Source organism: Gracilinanus agilis, chromosome 2 (genome assembly GCF_016433145.1).
Source record: "Gracilinanus agilis isolate LMUSP501 chromosome 2, AgileGrace, whole genome shotgun sequence".
Taxonomy (NCBI): Eukaryota; Metazoa; Chordata; class Mammalia; order Didelphimorphia; family Didelphidae; genus Gracilinanus; species Gracilinanus agilis.
The window spans coordinates 192,034,230-192,054,691 of record NC_058131.1 but is presented as its reverse complement, the minus strand read 5'-3'; positions in this window follow the sequence as shown (position 1 = coordinate 192,054,691).

Here is a 20,462-nt window from a genome sequence, read left to right as displayed (position 1 = left end):
CATTGTTTTATTTTGCCTTTGTGCTTAGGTTTTGTGTTACTATCTAGAATACTACCTACAAAACTTGTTAATGTTATTAAATAAATTTAAATGAACAGAAAATAAAATGATGAAGAGTTATACTAAACCTGTATATAATAATGTGTAATTAAGAGGAAAATTTAAAGTAATTGCTGATTTTTTAAATTAAAATTCTATAACATGCCAAAACATATTGGACTACTAATAGCATATTGATGTCAGGATAAATTATGTGACATGCTCTTAAAATAAATATTGAAATACATGAATCCAAAGAAATATCTGGTATTTTGAGTGTTGTAAATGTTCTATTTTTAAAACAGTTCACTGAAATAAAAATTCTTTAGAAAATTATGTGAAAAGAGGACATTTCTAAATTAATGGGAAATGTGTAAACTTTACACTGCCAGTATACAGAGAAAGATTTTTGAGGTAAAAGATTAACTAGTCACTTTAATAGCAATAGTAGTAGAAGTACTAGTAATAGTAAGAGCAGTAGTGGTATTAAATTGGTAGTAGGAGGAGGAGGAGCACGAGGAGTAGTAGTGATCATATTGCTCATAGTAATGAAGCAAATCAATTTTATTTCAAAAATATTCTTCAGAAAATTTGCTTACCTAGTGAATTATCAAAGACATAAGCATTCTTTAAAAATTAAAAGTTCATGCATAGAAAAATATTATAATTTAGAAACAAAATTATCATATTTATGAAAAAGAGCAACCAATGAATATCTCAATTTTTAAAAAAAATGACTTGAAAAGGAAAGAGAAGAAAATGAAGACCTGCTTCTTAATTATATGACCAACATACAAAAAATAGAAATTTTGAAACATCTAGATATTTTTTAAAAGGGACAACAAACTTGTTTACATGATAAAATGTTGCAAGAAGTGTCTGAAAATTTTATAAGGTTTGGACTATAGATGGATAATTGAGTTACTTCATTTATCAAACAAAGCAAAACTGCCCTGACTAAATAGTCTGGCAACTCAATTGTTTGAAATGTAGTAACTTGCTGTTTATACTATAAAAACAAATATTGTTTATAATTGTATGAAAATAATAGCACTTTGAGAAACATTATGTAGAAAAACAAAACTATAATGTCATTTTTTATAGATATGAAGTTTGTTAATCTTTATGTAATCTGCTAAATTATATATTTAAAACTCTCAAGTTATACAAATTATAATATATCCTTAATTTTATTGATTAAAATATAAATTTAAAATATTAAAAAATTAAAAAAAAATTTATTATAGCTGTTTTTGCACTGAAAATTGTGGAAGGCATAGCAATTGTTCTTGGAGAAGGGTATTGTCTCTATAGAGAATTTGGAGAAAAGACCAGCTATGAAATCCACTTATAAATCTATAATAATATTATATATAGTCTTTAATTTCTGATTATTTGATTACAGAATCAGTTGAAGCAAAGCAAGTTTAGATCTTAAAAAAAAATTCAATCTACAACTTAGTCCCTTGAGAAAAGAAATAACTTGCCTAAGACCATATAACTAATTTGCAGCACAGTGTGGACTACTTATGCTGTTTTATTATTATACTTGTATACTTTAATATATTAGTAATACTTAATATGTATTATATATTACATAATATTATATGTTAATATTATTAATTCATAATACTAGGTATGTCTGAAATCCTTTTTGATGATTTGTTATTTTGCCTTTTTGCAAGAGAAGAGGCTTGAGAGGATTAGGCAATCTGTTATTTTCTTAACCCAGTGATGGACAAACTTTTTAAAGAGGGGGCCGAAGGAAAGGAAATGCTCATCTGTCAGTCTATTTCTAAGACAACTCTTTCGAAGTTTTATTGTATTGTATCCTACTCATTGTATTTGTCAGATTAGGAATAATGTTGTGTACTGGATAGAACATTTCAGGGGGCTGCATCTGGCCCACGGGAAGTAGTTTACCCATCACTGCCTTAACCTATTAAACTTTCTCAATATCATATTATATTGTTCTCTTGATGCCTATATTAGACCTCTCAGTTCCTCTGAGTCCAAGTCATGTAGTGGGTGTTCTCTCAGAACCTGATATAAATGAAATATTTTATTATAATCATATTTTAACAGGTATTCCACCTCACATTAAAGCATATGATTGCCTAATGGTGATCAAAAAATTATTTCCCCTAGACTATTTAAGGGGTGGGGCAAATAAATATACTGTTAGCATGATATCCTCTCTTTCTGAGGAAAGCAGAGTGGCCAGCCTTAGACTCATCTTCCTGCTTTCCCTTCATCTAAGAAGCAAAACTTCCTTGGGGAAGAGTAAGGAGAGGGGACTTCAGAGATATCTATTATTATCTACCAATGAGTCACATCTGGATAGATCCATAAGGACAAATATAAAGTACATGGGTACAGTTCTAATGGTATATAAATACTTAAATATACATACACACATGCCTTTGAGTATAAAATAAAAATGCAGTGTTAAGAGGTAATCAAATAGGAATGATATTGGCAAGGATAGGAGGCAATTTAGAATAGTCTCTTAAAAATAGAATTTTGAGTTTTGAAGGCAGGCAGGAAACATGATCAAGAAGTGAATAAGCACCTTCCACTCATGAGGGACAGCCAAGGAAAAGGCTCTTATTCAAGTGATGGGATGTTCTGTATTAGATAAAGCAAGAATGACTGTGATTGTTTTATAAAGAATACAGGGACAAGAGAAGTGTAAGTAGAGTGGAAAGGTAAGAAGAGCCAATATCATAAAACAATTTTCATTCTCTGTTAAAATACTTAGGTTCATTTTTATCAATTAAAAATAAGACTCATTTTATCATTTTCTCCTCAGACATTATCATTACTAGAAATAAGAATGTTTCATTGCTATACACAATGGTGTACATACATATTTTTGTATACAAATATATGCATTTGTAGATATATATGCATACATATGCATGAATACTTATATGTTTAAATTACCTGAGGAAAGAAAAGGCACATGGCCAGTCACACAGCTTCTTCTCTAGCTTACCCTAGCTCAGAGCTCATCTAAAGCCTCCATTCACTTTTGTTGCTTGGCCAGAAAGACCCCTAGAGCTTCCTTAATCCTTGACTTAGGCCCCTGTGACATATCTTTTTCTGTGTCTTTTGACCTCAGACCAGGTCAGATGCCAGTCTTCTAGACATCTGGAGTCACAGTGGGACAGGAGGCAAGCATTTTTCAAGATGCTAGGGAGCCAGAAGGCTTCTAGTGTCTTCCCAGAGTTCTTCCCTTTATACAGATAAGCCTCAGGCCTTGGTCTTAAGCCAATCTAGGGATAGGCAATGAACCAAAACCCAGTTCACTGGAGAATGAGTTTTCAAAATCAGTATGAAATTTTCATTTTAAAATCCTAGATCTTTGGTGGTGAACGTATGGCTTATGTGCCAGAGGGGGCACTCAGAGCCCTCTCTGTGGACACATTCACCATCACCCTAAAATAGAGTTCACCAGTTTGTTACCAGAAAGCCAGAAGGAGGCAAGGTCATGCTGCTCCCCTCCCCTTCTCTACTCATGCCTGAGGACATTTCTCCTAACAACTGCCCCTCTGCTCAGCAGTCTAATGGGAGTGCTTCCTCCCTCACCTGTCTAGGTTAAGGAGGAAGCCCACATGTGGCTTGAGGGTGCAGTTTGGACACTTGGTCTCTAAAAGGTTTATCATCACTGTACTAGACTGATGTTGGGGTACTAAAAAGAAGGATTCAAACTGGTGTTAAATTCTCACTACTTAATACTTTGTAAAGTCAGTAGTCTCTAAAAGAAAGATATGTTTTACCTTATGGATTTATATCTTATGATGATTTAAACCACATGATAAGAATTTAATTTAATTTAACCATATTCATTTGCCACCGGATTTCATCAGGTATTTAAAAACATCAGAATGTTAGATTAGTAGTGTTAAAGAGAAAACAGCTAGAAGAAAGCAATTACATATGTATCCTAATTAGCATCATTTATTTCAAACTATCTTCATGAAAATAATTTTAAAAATTATTAACCAAAGATCTAGTGTGGACTATGTTACAAGCTAAGTGGAGATATATGAAGAGAAAAGGAGAGGTATTTTTGCAAATATTTTGCAAAATATGCCTATGTAGAGATTTCAGAGAATTTCCACTTACATTGGGAATGTTCTCATGATTATTTAAGTTCTTAGCTTACTTCTTTATACAGAGTTCTTTCAATCTTATGTATTTTTCTATATTTTTAAAATATAGAATTATTTTCTCATTTTTATTTATCTTCTTGGATAAACTGTTTTTTTTATTAAATAGTCATCATTTTTGATATTTTTGTGTAAATAGTGTTAAATGGGACAGAGACAAGCCAGTAAGTATAAGCTTCAGGTACCTTCTCCATTTAAAAGGAAAGGAAGTGGTTTTTAACTCTTGAATGTATGCAGATAAATCAGCACAATTTATAGATTGATATGTATATATTATGTAGCTAGCTAGGTAGCTAGCTATCTACATTTTTTCCACTATTTCTCTTTCTCAAATGATAATGGTAGGGCAGCTGGGTAGCTCAGTGGATTGAGAGTTAGGCCTAGAGACAGGAGGTCCTAGGTTCAAATCTGGCCTCAGGCACTTCCCAGCAGTGTGACCCTGGGCAAGTCACTTGACCCCCATTGCCTACCCTTACCATTCTTCCACCTAGGAGCCAATACACAGAAGTTAAGGGTTTAAATAAAACAAAAACAAAAACAAAAGATAATGGTAGCCTTTAGTCTTCTTTTTACTCTCCTCAATGTAAATTGTATAGACAGCAATATTCTGGAGCTATCTATTCATACTTATATTTGAATAGCCTTTTCATAAATATCTCAGAATTGTCCTGGGTCATTGCATTGCTGCCAGTACAGAAGTCCATTACATTCGATTTTACCACAATGTATTGGTCTCTGTTTACAATGTTTTTCTGGCTCTGCTCCTCTCACTCTGCATCAATTCCTGGAGGTCTTTCCAGTTCACATGAAATTCCTCCAGTTCATTATTCCTTTCAGCACAATAGTATTCCATCACCAGCATATACCACAATTTGTTCAGCCATTCCCCAATTGAAGGGCATATGCTCATTTTCCAGTTTTTTGCCAACACAAAAAGCACAACTATGTATATTTTCATATAAGTCTGCTTATATATGATCTTTTAGGGGTAGAAAACCAGCAATGGTATGGCTTGATCAAAGGGCAGGCATTCTTTTATGCCTCTTTGAGCATAGATCCAAATTGCCATCCAGAATGGTTGGATCAGTTCACAACTCCACTAGCAATGCATTAATGTCCCAATTTTGCCACATCCCCTCAAACATTCATTACTCTCCCCTTTTCTCATTTTAGGCAATCTGCTAGGTGTGAGGTGATACCTCAGAGTTGTTTTGACTTACATTTCTCTAATTACTAGAGATTTAGAACACTTTCTCATGTGCTTATTAATAATTTTGAGTTCTTTATCTGAAAATTGCCTATTCATGTCCCTTGCCCATTTCTTGATTGGGGAATGGCTTGATTTTTTATACAATTGATTTACAATTGATTTGACTCCTTGTATATTTGAGTAATTAGACCCGTGTCAGAGTTTTTTTTTATAAAGATTTTTTCCCAATTTGTTGTTTCCCTTCTGATTTTGGCTGCATTGTTTTTATTTGTACAAAAGGTTTTTAATTTAATATAATCAAAATCATTTATTTTACATTTTGTAATTTTCTCTAACTCTTGCTTGGTTTTAATATCTTTCCTTTCCCAGAGATCTGATAGGTATACTATTCTATGTTCACTTAACTTATTTATAGTTTCCCTCTTAATATTCAAGTCATTTACCCATTCTGAACTTATCTTAGCGTAGGGTATGAGATGTTGATCTAAACCATATTGTTTTCCAAATGTCCCAGCAGTTTTTGTCAAATAGTGGATTTTTGTCCAAAAAGTTGGACTCTTTGGGTTTATCATACACTTTCTTGTTGATGTCACTTACCCCAAGTCTATTCCACTGATCCTCCCTTCTGTCTCTTAGTCAGTACCATATTGTTCTGATGGCCACTGCTTTATAGTACAGTTTAATATCTGGTACTACTAGGCCATCTTATTTCACATTTTTTTTTCATTATTTCCCTTGATCTTTTTGATCTTTTGTTATTCCAAATGAACTTCATTACATTTTTTTTATAATTCAGCAAAAAAAGTTTTTTTTTTTGTTTGATAGATATGGCACTAAATAGGTAAATTAATTTGGGTAGAATGGTCATTTTTATTATGTTAGCTCATCCTACCCATGACCAATCAGTGTTTTTCCAATTGTTTAGATCTAGTTTTAATTGTTTGGAAAATGTTGTGTAGTTGTGTTCTTATAATTCCTGTGTTTGTTTTGGTAGTAATGGGTGCCCCAAACTTGCTCTAACTCTTTTGAGCTGGCTTTGGCACTGTAGGTGGTGTGTGTGTGTGGGGGTAGGAGGTTGATCAGCTTGTGTTTTAGTGAGAGCTATTTCCCCTCGTTATAGCATGGAAGTGCCGCAATTCCACATACCTTCAATGCTGCACCCTGTTGTGGGGTCCCTTTGTTCATCTGGATTTGTTTTTATGTCTTCTTGAGGGGTCCTATATGTGTGGGTTAGGAGAGGTTAAGCAGCTGCTTTTTACTCTGCCTCCACCTTAACCCTGAAGCTTCCCATAAATTTTTATATGCTCTCTCTCTCGTTGTCATTCTCTTTGATGAAACAATTTCTATGATTGGTTCTTTGAGTCACTCTCTTCAGAATAAGATTATTTATTTTCCAAATAGTTTTTAATTTGTCTTTCCACAGCCTCTCATTGATTGTAATTTTATTGCATTGTGATCAGAAAATAATACAATTATTATAGCTGGCTTCCTGCATTTTTTGGTAAGGTGTTTATGCTCTAACACATAGTTAGTGCTTGTAAAGGTGTCAGGTACTACTTAGATGAACTCATATTTTATTCTATTTTGGCTGGGGGGGGTGGGGCAAGCACAATTAAACTCCTTGTTTAGAGCCTTGGGGACTCACCTCAGGATTGGGGAGTGTCCATATACCTCTTTGGGCTTGCACTAACCAGGTAACATGGTGAACTGTCTTGTGCTGGGCCTTGGGGCCTTACTGCAGGCTTGCTCTGGGTATCAGAGCTTCAAGAGGTGTGCATAGAGGTGCTTTGCTATTGGCTTACATAGTCTTGGGGTCTTCATGTTGCCTTATGCTTGGGTTCAATAGGGGATACACTTTCTTTTGGCATAAATTGGTGTTCCTTAGTGTAGCCTAGCTGTGGGATGCTTTCCCCTCTAAACCAAATGAAACATACATTCTCTCCTTACCTTATAGGTTTTTTTTTTTCTGTAAGAAAATTTCTTCACTCCATCCCATTGTTAGTTCTGTCACTTCAACAGTGATTTAGAAGCATTACTTTAAAGTTGTTTGAAAAGGATTCTCAAAGAGTTTGAAGATTTCTGTGCCTCTCTTCTTCCATCTTCTGCCTGGATATTCTGGAACAAGAGGGGAAAATAGAAATTTAAAGAATCTACCAATTACCTCCTAAAATAAAATTATTATCATGTTTACACAGTAGAATTAAACAGAATCAAGTAACTTCTATATCAAAGTACTGGAAGGCATGATATATGATAGTTTGCAAGGCAAAGGATCTAGAATTACAACTAAGAATCATGTACTTAATGAAACTGACCATAATACTCAAGGGGAAAAATGATTATTTAATGAAATAGAGCAATTCCAAACACTACTGATGAAAAGTCTGGAGCTAAAAAGAAAATGTAATGATCAAATATTGCATTCAAGAGAAACATAAAAAGGTACACAGGAAAACAAAACAACAACAACAAAAAACAGCAAATTTAGGGACTCAGTGGTATAAAACTGATTACAATCCTACATGGGGGGAGGAGTGAAAATAATATTTGATAATTAAATACTTAAGGTATCCAAAATGCTTAAGATCCTCAATTTACTTACAGTTCTAATGATACCTAAGAACTTTGACTCTATTTAGGAAGTGAAAAAGATTATTAAAAGACAGTTGGTAGGGAGTAGATTGAATATGGTATGCCATTTAAATTAAATCATTTGTTTTTTTCTTCTTCAGAAAAGACCCCCCTGACAACAACTTATAGGTAAAAACAATTTTTCACATTCTTTTCTAATTTTTTGAATTCCACATTCTCTCCCTTGCCATATTTTCCATCCATTAAGTGGTAAGCAATTTGATAACAATTTTATGTATGCTACCATACAAAAACATATGTCCATATTCATCATGTTGTGGGAGAAGATCAATTAAAAATTAAGACAAAATGAAGAATGGTCTATTTCAATCTATATTCAAAATTCAACAGTTCTTTCTCAGGAGGTGAATCACATTTTTCATTATATGTACTTCTGGATTGTCTTGGATCATTGTATTGCCGTAAATATCTATGCCATTCTTGGTTCATCATGCAAAAAGACTGTCGATTTCTATAATGTTTTGTGACTTTTTCTCATTTCATTCTGCATCAGTTGATGTAGGTTTTTTTCATTTTTTTCCTCTGAAATTCCCCTGATCATCATTTATACACATGCACATCATTTATACACAATATGCATAATAGTATCCTATTACAATAATACACAATTTGTTTGTCCACACCCCATTTTGATGGCATCCCCTCAGTTTCCAATTCTTTGTTATCACAAAAAGAGCTGCTTTAAATATTTTTGTACACAAACACCTTTTTCCCCTCTTTTTATCTCTATAGTATGTGTTTATACTAGTGGCATGTTGTTTTCTTAAAGGAGATATATAATTTTATAGCATTTTTGAACACAGTTTCAAATTTCTTTCCAGAATGGTAATATCTGTTCATAACTCGATGAACAGTGCATTCGTGTCCCAGTTTTCCCACATCTGATCCAATATTTGTGTTTTTTTTCTTTTTCTGCCATATTAGCTGGTTTGTAGGCAGTTGGAGTTTAGTACCTCAAAGTGGTTTTAATTTGCATTTCTCTAACCAAAAATGAGTTGGAGCATTTTTTCATATGACTTTTGATAACTTGAATGTCTTTTTCTGAGAATTACCTATTCATAACCTTTGACCTTTTATCATTTTTGGAATGACTTATATTCCTTATAAATTTGGGTCAGTTCTCTATGTATTTGGGAGTCCTTTTCCAGAGACATTCGCTATAAAACTCTCCCCATTATCCTTCTACTTTTGGTTGTATTGGTTTTGTTTGTGCAAACCTTTTTTAATTTAATGTAGTCAAAGTTATCAGTTTTGAATCCTATAATGCTTTCTATATCTTCTTTGGCCATGAATTCTTCATTATTCATAGATCTAAGAGATAAACTGTTCCTTGTCCCTCTAATTTGCTTATGGTAAAACATCATCTAAGACATATGCCCATTTTGACCTTATCTGGATATATAGTGTATGATACCTAGTTTCTGACATACAATTTTCAAAATCTTCTAGTATGTTTTGTCAAATAGTGTGTTGTTACCCCAAATGCTTGGATGTTCAGGTTTATCAAAAACTAAATTATTGTGGTAATTTTCTGTTTATTGTGTACCTAAACTTTTCAAATGTTCTACCATTCTCCATGATTACTGCTTTATAATACAATTTGATATCTGATACTACTGGGCCATCTTCCTTTAAATTGTTTTTCATTAATTCCCTTGATGTAACTAGATGGTTTTTTAAATTTCTTTCCAATTTTGAAATTAAAGCTGCTTGTGAAACTTCACAAGAAAATAAAATTACTTCATTTTGAGGGAATTAGGGAAATTTTCTTCAAAAAGCTGGTATTTGAACAATGGTTAGCATTTTAATAAGTGGAAATAAGGGAAAAGTAAGATGTAAGACATGAATAATCCACAAAAAATCAAAGCTGGAGTGTCTTGGAGTAGGAAAGGAAAAATATAGTTTTGGTAGACTATCTAGATTTCAGTTGACCATTCTCATCAGGAATAATGTTCAACTTACTAGCTCCCTTATCCAAATATTAAGTGTTGCCTGACTGCTCTGAAGAGAGGTAGTTAGCAGCCACCATTATAAATATAAATGCCATGTAGCAGAGAGCCATTCAATTCCATTTCAATAACTTTGTTGGCAAGAAAAGTCTGGGTGATACATCCAAAATAGAAATGGTAGGTTGGTGTGTTGAGGGCAGCAGGTGTCATTGACATGATTGGACTTGGTGCCAGTTCCTGATTTCTCTCATTACTACTCATTCTTGATTGCAAGCAGCTTGGTAAGACTCAGAGAAGGGACAGCTGACTGGCAGCCTGACTGAACTCAGCCAGGGTGCTGGCCAGATTACAAAACTCACCCATCTGTATTTTATTGCCTGCAGTCCAAGGGAGATATTCAGATGGAATCCTCTGCAGATGGTGACACTGACAATGAAGGTTATGTAACACAAATGGGTGAAATAACAATTTGCTCCTATATTATAGGAATAAATATTATTGGGTACTTGCAAAAAATATTGATGATTCACATTTTCCCTCTTCCCCAACTCAGATTATGTTATCAAAATTTGTGACAAAAATGGATGATGTGTGTATATTTATGTGAAAAATTCATTCTTTTTTGTAATCAATAGCTATTTGTTTAATGTTAAGGTAAGTTATAATTAGAAATACACACAACATATCTGAAGGAAAAAATGTCAGAAATTTTCAACATATCTTCAGAAATTTGTAATATTGTAGGAAGTTCAGTAATAGCAATATCAGTTAATTAAGTAAAATGAGCATTTCACAACTACTGTTCATAGTAGATATTTCTTTCTGAGAATTTCATTCATCAAAATATTTGATTATTAATTTAAAATTTAACATAGAAATATATGAACTAGATTTGATACTCCTATATAATAATGATATGGGAATACTTGTTCAAAGTAGAATAACTTTATCATTTCTCAGACTTTCTTTTTCCTGTGTTTTTGATATGTATCCCAAAACATGATTTTATTGAAAGTACATTCATTTCCATGCATTAAAATAACCAAATAAGGTTTAAATCTATCATTTTAACATAATAATACCACTTACTCTAAAATTCATCAAAACTGGCCTTCTAGCTTTTCATCTTTTATGACACCCTCACTTTTAACTTCATGACTTTTTACTAGTTCTACCACATGTCTGGAATTCATTCCCTCTGTCTCTATTTCATGGCTTTCTTGACTCCCTCACATTTCATCCACTTCTTTTAAAAATATTTCCCCCTAAGGGGCAGCTGGGTAGCTCAGTGGAGTGAGAGTCAGGCCTAGAGACAGGAGGTCCTAGGTTCAAACCCAGCCTCAGCCACTTCCCAGCTGTGTGACCCTAGGCAAGTCACTTGACCCCCATTGCCCACCCTTACCAATCTTCCACCTATGAGACAATACACCAAAGTACAAGGATTTAAAAAAATATTTCCCCCTAATACTATGAAATAATAATTTCCAATGTTTACTAAAAGGATTTAAAATCTCAGATTCACTCCCACACTTCCCTCACTCTTGCCACAAGTGAGATGGTAAACAACCCACTATAGAATTTGCATATTCTATGACAGAAAATGTTATTCCATAATCCTTTTATAGATGGAAACTCAAATGAAAAATATTTAAGTAAAAGTGAAAAAAAAAAGTTTGCTTAGGTTTTGATTCAGATCGTATCAGTTCCTACTCTGGAAGGAGATCATTTTAAATCATGAGTCCTTTGAGGTTATTTTGGATCAATGTGTTGCTGTAGAAAGGGATAATTGTTTCTGGATGTCTCATAGCAATTAGTTCCCACTAACTAAATTTTAATTTTTAAGACATCATTTTCCTCAGAGAATTTTTGTATGCACATTTCCCTTTGTCCAATTCTACTTTTTGAAATTCTTTCCTTAGTGAATTTTTGTACCTCTTTTTCCATATAGTCAATTTCACATTTTAAGAAGTTCTTCTCATGGGTGAATTTTTGTATATCTTTTTACATTTAGACAATTCCATTTTTAAGATGTCTTTCTTTTCAGTGGATTTTTTTCCTCTTTTACCAATTGAACAATGCTGTATTTTAAAGTGTTATTTTCTTCAGTATTTTTGTGCCTCCTTTAAGAAGCTACTTTTTTCATGATTATCTTGTATTACTCTCATTTTTTAATTTTTTCATCTACCCCTCTATAATTTTCAAAGTCCTTTCATATCTCCTTTATTAATTCTTTCTCTGCTTGAGAGTAATGCAAATTTTTCTTATAGTCATTGGATACAACAGGACTGATTTTTTGTCTTCTGAGTTTTTGTTTTAATGTTTTTTTTCACCAAAATAACTTTCTTCGTTGACTTTCTTTTGTTGTTGTTTGCTCATTTCCCTGTCTATTTTCTTTTCTTTTAATTAAAAAAAATAACTCCTACAGGTGGGTACACTTTCTGAATTCCACTTTGTGCCCTGGGAGGAAGGGTGGGCTTGGTGATTGGACATTGTGGATTTAGTTTCTGTAGGCAAGTAGGGCATCCTAAAACAAGTTACCCCTAATTTAGTGATTTGATAAATACTTTACTTCAAAGACAGTCAAACCTTTGAGAGAGCTGGACTCTCTCAGTCTAACCCTCTCCTGCAAGCAACCCATCCTGCAACACCAGCCTTCTCCCTAGCTACAGTTAGAAAACCTAAACCTTTTTCCCTCTGATTAACCTGACATTAATAAATCCCTTTTGTTATCTACTCAAAGCCTCTGGTGAATCATTGTATCAAAAATTAAGGCAAAGGCTGAAAAGGGAAGGAATTATTTCTTTTATTTCTTGAGGGAACCACAGGCATCTATCTTGGCAGGAAGTATCTACTCAAGACTTCCTGCAGCCATCAGTTTCACTGACAGGGAAGAGCCCTTTTGTCTCCTCCCTCAAGGAACTTTAGAAACTAACAAGAGAAACCCGAGTCTCAATCTAAACATTTCTGTCTGGCCCAAATTCCTCTTGTACCTTAGAAATACCTTCCCTGCCTGAAGGGTTCAGCCTATCTCCTCAGTAATCATTTGTCTCTAGCCTCGGTGAATAAGCCTGTTTAAGCTTCCCTCCTGTATACTCCCAGTCATTCCCCTAACTTCCTATATACCACCTCATCCTTCCCTACACTCAGCTATCTCCTTCATCCCCCTTCCAAATCATCTTACATCACCTTTATCCCTCCTTTGACCAAGATTACCTATTTCTTTGTAACAACCCTCATCTTACCATCTCTGGCTGAGATCTCCAGGCATGTAAAAAAATATTTATTAACTTGATTTGTATTGCTTCTGTGAAAGTGAGAAGCAGAATAATATAGGGGAAATAGCAGTGGTATTGGATATATTCCTAATCATTTCCATGAGGAATGCTTCTACTAACCACATTAGAGAATTTTTTGAGGAACACTTTGTTAAAACAATATATTAACATGAGTTTTAATAATTAAAAATTTTCAAACCACCCATCCAAGTAATTATCATTATTTTTCCCAAAAGATAAATTCAGGGAAGAATACCTTGTATTCTTTCTTGATTTCCTAACTTCCTTGCTACCAGAGGGATAATGCAATGAGAAAGGAAATTCAATTTTGAAGAAAGTGATTGTTTTTGAAATAAATATATTTATAATATTATTATATTTACAATGCTACCCTTTTTGGATATAAAATCCTTAATGCTGTGAATCATTTCTTCTCTGTCTCATAAGGATTGGAGTATAGATTCTATCACATTGGATTAGCAGGGTATTTTCAAGAATTTTCTTTGAATTGTCATGCAATCATAGGATTTATGATTGTAAAGGATTGTAGAGATTACCAAGGACAATAAATCTAATTTTAAGCTATAATTATGACCTCTTATTACAAACAATAAGCTAATTATTCTATATTCTATTTCTGAAAACTCCTTTTTTGTTTTCACTCTCATTTTGAAGAAAATACCTTTGATATTCCCTAATACCTGTATTATCATTGGTTTTCCCTCATAACTGAAATGTTCTCCTTCCTTGTTTTTACCTACTAACTTTTCTGGTTTCTTTCAAATCCCAGGTAAAATCCTAACTTTTTCAAGGGACCTTTTTTGGACCTCCCTAAAGGCAGAGCCTCTTCTTTAGCATCACCATTTTATCTTGTACATTTGTTCTTTATTTAATTGTTTATAATAGATATTATTGTTTATACATCACTTTCATTATATAAAATTACCTTCTCTGACCTATCAACCACTTATAGAAACATTAAAAATAAAGACAGGGGGAACTAGGTTACTTAGGAGAGAGAAAGCAAGGCCTAGTGGTAGAATCTATACTAGTTTCAAATCTGGCATCAGATACACTTGACTGTGTGATCTTGACCAGTGATCCTGGGCAAGTCACTTAACCCCCAAAGACCTTTACTTACTAATCTTCAGCCTTAGAATTGATAATATCAATTCTAATTCAGAAGGTAAGAGAGAAAAATCCATTCAAAAAACTCAACCTACATATCAACTATTTCTAACAGTGAATGCTGTATTACTCAACCATTTTCTCCTACATCAGTAAAAATGAGAAAGGTGCATTTTAAAAACTATTCTTCTTGGTTAAATTTCATCAATATTATTGATTATTCAATCAACAAATCAATAAACATTTATTCATCACCTTATGTAAGAAACCAAGTATATACATTTAAATATGATAAAATCTAAATAAACTGATATTCTTTTGTAGGAGATAACACATATGAAAATATTTAAAGAATAAATACAATATAAATGTAAGGTAGTTAAATGTAGGCTGGTAAGTGAAAGAGTATACTAGTAATTGGATCATGATAGATTATGTGGAAAATTGGGCTTGAGTTGTATCTTGAAAACAATAGAGGGATTCTTTGAGGCAGAGGTGAGAAAGAAATTTAATGAAGACATATGAGTTTGCCATTGCAAAGGCACAAAGATAAGAACAGGCCATAAGAGTATAATAGATGGGGTGAAACCAAGATGGTAAATAGTAGCAGGTAAATCTTGGAGCCACTCAAAATGTTTTTTTCCAAACCAATCATTACAAAATGAGAATTATTCTTCTTAAAAGGATAGAAATCAAAACAGGATGAGTAAAGGGGCTTTTCCACTGGACACAGCATGAAAGGTAGGCAGTGAGAGAGGATTCCCAAAGTATAAGGGGGCAAAGATGCACAAGGAAAAGCACAGGCTAACAAATCCCTCCCCATCACCTATCTCTCTAGATTTAGATCCTAGGCCAGGGAAATCTTTGAATTCTCAGGATCTGGCATACTAAACCACAGATACAGCCTTGATAATACCAGTCATATGATGTTAGGTTCAGAGGTACAACAAGAGCAGCAGCAGCCACAGCAACAGCAAAAGCAACAGCAAAAGCTCCAAAAGGCAGCAGCAGAAGAAGAGGAAGATAGCCTAAGGGAAAATGCTTTGAAGCACACTACACAAAAAACAACATAGATCTACATGCCCTCACCCAGGCCTCTGACAGGAAAGTGAAGGCAAAGCTATGCAAGATAGAAACTGAGATAACAATGACCATCAACATGCAGGAATCCCAATTCTCCAGGCTGAAAAGGACTAAACAACAGCAAAAAGGAAAAAAATAAGTTCATGACCATGGAAAATTTCTGTGTAAAAAAGAGCAAACTACAGAAGCAACAGAAGGAAGTGAGATACAAGCAAACACATGCAAACTCCCCCCCACACACACACAAATGGAAATTGGTCACAAGTTCTGGATGAACTAAAAAATAAGTTCAAGAAACCAAGTAAGAAAGATAGAAGAAAAATGGGAAGAAAAATGAGAAAAAGAAATGAAAAAAATACAAAAAGAAAATAACACCTTAAAAGACACACTTACCCAAATGGAAAAAGAGGTACAGAAATCAAATGACGTAATAAACAAACTGGAGACCAGAATCAACCTGCTGGAAGCCATGAAAAGCAGGATAGACCAAACTAAAAAGGAAAATAAAAATATCTTAGTTGAAAATCAATCTTTAAAGACTAGAATTGAACAAGTAGAAGTTAATGGTTTCATAAAACAACAAGAAATAATAAAATAAAATCAAAAGAATGAAAAAATAGAAGGAAACATTAAATAGCTCATTGAAAAAACAACTGACCTAAAAAAAAAGAACCAGGAGAGGTAATTTGAGGATTTTTGGACTACCTGAAAGACATGACCAAAAAACAAACAAACAAACAACAACAACAACAACAAAAAGTCTAGACATCACAGTACAAGAAATTATCCAAGAAAACAGAGTCCTGATATTCTTGAATAAGAGGGCAATAGTATTCCATTACAGTCTGTTTGAGATCATAATTGCTAGACTTGCTTTTTTAACTTTGGCTGAAGAATAGTAGAAACTATTCTAGCCCTTTACATTTGCTCTGTTTTCCTGCTTTAAATATGTTTCTTATAGACAGTGTATTGTGAAATTCTTCCTTTTTATCCATTCTGCTATCCTCATGTATTATGAGTAAATACATCCCAATAACAATCACTTTCCTGAGTTCACCCTCCCATTAGTAACCCCTTCATTTCTCCCCCTCCTTTTTAAATTCCATGTACTATAAGAGTTTTAGAGCTTACTTTGTTCAATTGTTCCTGCTTCTCTTTTCTTTTCTTTTTCATATTTATATATTTATAGTTTTATGCATCTCTTTACAGTCAGATTTGATCATTCAATTTTCTTTTCAGCTCTGGTCATTTCATCAGGAATGTCTGGAAGTCTTCGATTTCATTAAATGTGTATTTCTTCTCCTGGAGAACTGGACTCAGTTTTGCTGATTAGCTCTATGTGTGTGTGTGTTTGTGTTTGTGTGTGTGTGTGTGTGTTTGTGTTTAATTTTCATATCCTTTTCCTAATGGAATATCATATTTCACATCTTCTGGTCATTTAATGTAGATTCTGATTAGTTCTATGTAATCTGCCCTATGGTTCCTCAATATTTGAAATTTTTTTGGTTTCTTACTATACTTCACCTTGGACTATATAAGGGGTAAAAGGAGTTTTTGGTTGGATATTAATATTTAAAGGTGTGGTCACCAAAGAACTGAATAAATGGCAGTTCCTAAAATGATTTTAGTAATTTATTTAAAAAATATAGGAGAGAGTGGAGGTAGAGAGATGAGAAATGGGTAGAGTAAGAGACCTAATTTGATGAACTAGATTTGTATTCAAGTCTGGGCTTTACTCCAGCAGGGCTCCAGAGGCCCAGCTGGAAAGCCTAAAAGTCAATTAACAAGGGATTTAGCCACTAGTACTTCTCCCAATCAAGAGAGCCTCTCTGAGGCTAGTACCTCCAGGGAAGTTATAGTAGTCAGCCTTTTTCACTCACAAAGGTCTCAAGGTCTCAGCCAGAGCTCCTCCAAGTCCAACCCATCAACAAGAAGAGTTCCTTCAGGTCCAAGACATGAAGGAGAAGAGTGAAGCTGAACTCACTAAACTCTCTTTTAAAGGGGCTTCTTTTGTTTCACTTCCTGTGCCTTCCTCATAGTTTATGTGTTGAATCACAACAAACACTTTTCTTAGGACTGCCCAGGAGACAATCAGTAAATTCCGACTTATCACTCACTCTAGAGCACTTGAGTCTTAGACCTCCCAACTTGTGAGTTAAGTGGAGTTTTTTATACTTTTGGTGATTATTATTGAGAATGGGCAAGGTGGATTTAATCTCATTATCACAACTGGGAGTTCTAGAATTTGTATATAATAATGGTCCTGGGATTTTCCAGTTTTGGATCTTTTTCAGGAGGTGATCAGTGGATTCTTTCCATTTCTTTTTGTCTCTTCTTGCTCAAGAATATCACAACAGTTCTCTCTGGTAATTTCTTGCAAAATGGTGTCCAGGCTCTCTTGTATATCCCGGCTTTCAGGAAGCCCAATGATTGTTAGATTATATCTCTCATATCTGCTTCCCAGGTTCAGTGAGATATTTCAGAATTCCTATATTTTTAAACTGTTTAAAATTTGTTTTATAATTTCCTATTTTTAATTGAGTCATTAGATTCTATTTTTTGTTCTATTTTTTAGGGATTATTTTGTTCTTGGATGTTTTTTGCTTCTTTTTTTATAGTTACTTTCCTATTTGTGGTAATGTATATCCCTTTTAAAGGATTTATTTTCTTCAGTCAGTTTTTGCACATAGCTTTTGTGCTATATCATTAACTTTTCTAATTTTTCTTCTCAGTCTCTTATTTTTTTAGAGAACTTCAAAAAGCTCTTTTTGGGCATTGCATCTTTTCACACATGTCTTTGAGTGTCTAAACATGTCTCCTTTGATCTTGATATCCCTCTTCTAAATTTGCATTTTGATCTTCCCTGTTGTGGAAATGACTTTCCAAGGCAAGGCTTTTGTATGTCTCTTGCTCATTTGGGGGATCATTTTTCATGATCGTGTTTATATGTTGAGGCTTAGCCCCACTTCTGGGATGGAGAGAGTACTCTCCCTGATATTCTCCAGATTTCATGTGAAGGGTATTTAACTAGATTCCACTCCTTAGCTGCCAGTTTCCTCTGATGTGTTATGAGTGCCAGAGTTGTTTTTCCACTGAGCATTCCTCTAGGTGTGCTTATATGCTTAGGTGTGATGGATCCTCAAGCTCATCAATGTGTGCTTTCACTAGGCTCTTCCTCATGAGAATGTTTCTACTGCTCTCTCCACTTACCCCATCAAGACTGGGACCTTCCTGCTACTTCTCTGTTTCTTTGACTGAAACTCTATCATTTCATTCTATCTTCTGGTAGTTCTGTCACTGCAAAATTTATTTTCAAGCACTTTTTTATTTTCTTTGGTTGTGGGTTTGGATAAGCTCAGAACATTATTTTTTTTCCATTTTTCCCATTGGCTCTGGAAAAGGTGATTTGATTTTGTTCTTTCTTTTTCAGCTTCTTTCTTTTTCAATTGAATTCCATTCTTTAGCTGCAAGCTTCCTCTGGTGCATTGCAAGTTGTTTCTACCACTGAAGTTTCTCCAGACCAATCATCAAAATCCTCAGTATGTATTTGCAACAGAGTGAATCTCTAGCTCCTTTGCTTAGAGCTCAGAATTCAACCATCTTGTCCTCTATATATCTCCACTGATATTACATTTAATACCCTGACTATATACAATTTAATCCAGTGAAAATGGCCTCTTTGCTATTCATTGAAGAAAAAACTCTATGAACTATGGTTATTTTCACTGGATATTTCTCATATATGGGATTCTCTCCTTCTTCATATCTACCACTGACTTTTTAGATTTCCTTCAATTCTCAATTAAAGTAATGCCAAAATGAAGTCATTCGCTATACATCTTAAGTCAGTGCCTCTATTCTGTTGAATAGTTCATATTTATCTTGTTAATATGTTGTTTCTTCCACTAGATTTTGAGTATTTTTAGGGCAAGGAGTGACTCTCATATGCTATTTTTGTATCCTCTGCATTTAGCACAGCTTTTGACAAGGAGTAGTTGCTTATTAAATATTTATTAAATAAATGATTGTCTTAAAGGCAACTCTAGAAGATTTTAAAATTTTTATTTAATTGATTAAGACAATTTTTCCATGGTTACATGATTCATGTTCTTTTCCTCCCCTCCTTTCACCCCCTATTGTAGTCAACAGGCAATTTCACTGTGTTTTACATGTGTCATTGATCAAGGTCTATTTCCATATTATAGATATTTGCTCTAGAGTGATTATTTAGAGTCTACAACCCCAGTCACATTCCCATCAACCCATGGGATCAAGGAGATGTTTTTCTTCTGTGTTTCTACTCCCACAGTTCCTTCTCTGAATGTGGATAGCATTTTTTTCTCATACTTCCTTCAGAAATGTCTTGAATTATTGCATTACTGCAAGTAGAGAAGTCCATGACATTTATTTGTGCCACAGTGTATCTGTCTCTATGTAGAAGGTTCTCCTGGTTCTTCTTTCACTGCATCAATTCCTGGAGGTCTTTCCAGTTCACATTTAATTCCTCCAGTTCATTATTCCTTTTAGCACAATAACATTCCATCACAAACAGATACCACAATTTGTTTAGCCATTCCCCAATCGAAGGGCTTACCCTCATTTTCCAATATATTGCCAGCACAAAAGCATGGCTTTTTCCTTATGATCTCTTTGGGGTATAAACCTAGCAGTGGTATGGCTGGGTTAAAGTGAAGGCAGGCTTTTAAAGCCTTTTGGGTATAGTTCCAAATTGCCATCCAGAATGGTTGGATCAATTCACAACTCCACCAGCAATGCATTAATGTTCCTATTTTGCCACATCCCCTCCAACATTTATTACTTTTCTTTGCTGTCATGTTAGCCAATCTGCTAGGTGTGAAGTGGTACCTCAGAGTTGTTTTGATTTGCATTTCTATAGTTATATTGATTTAGAACACTTTTACTTGTGCTAGTTGATAGTTTTGATTTCTTT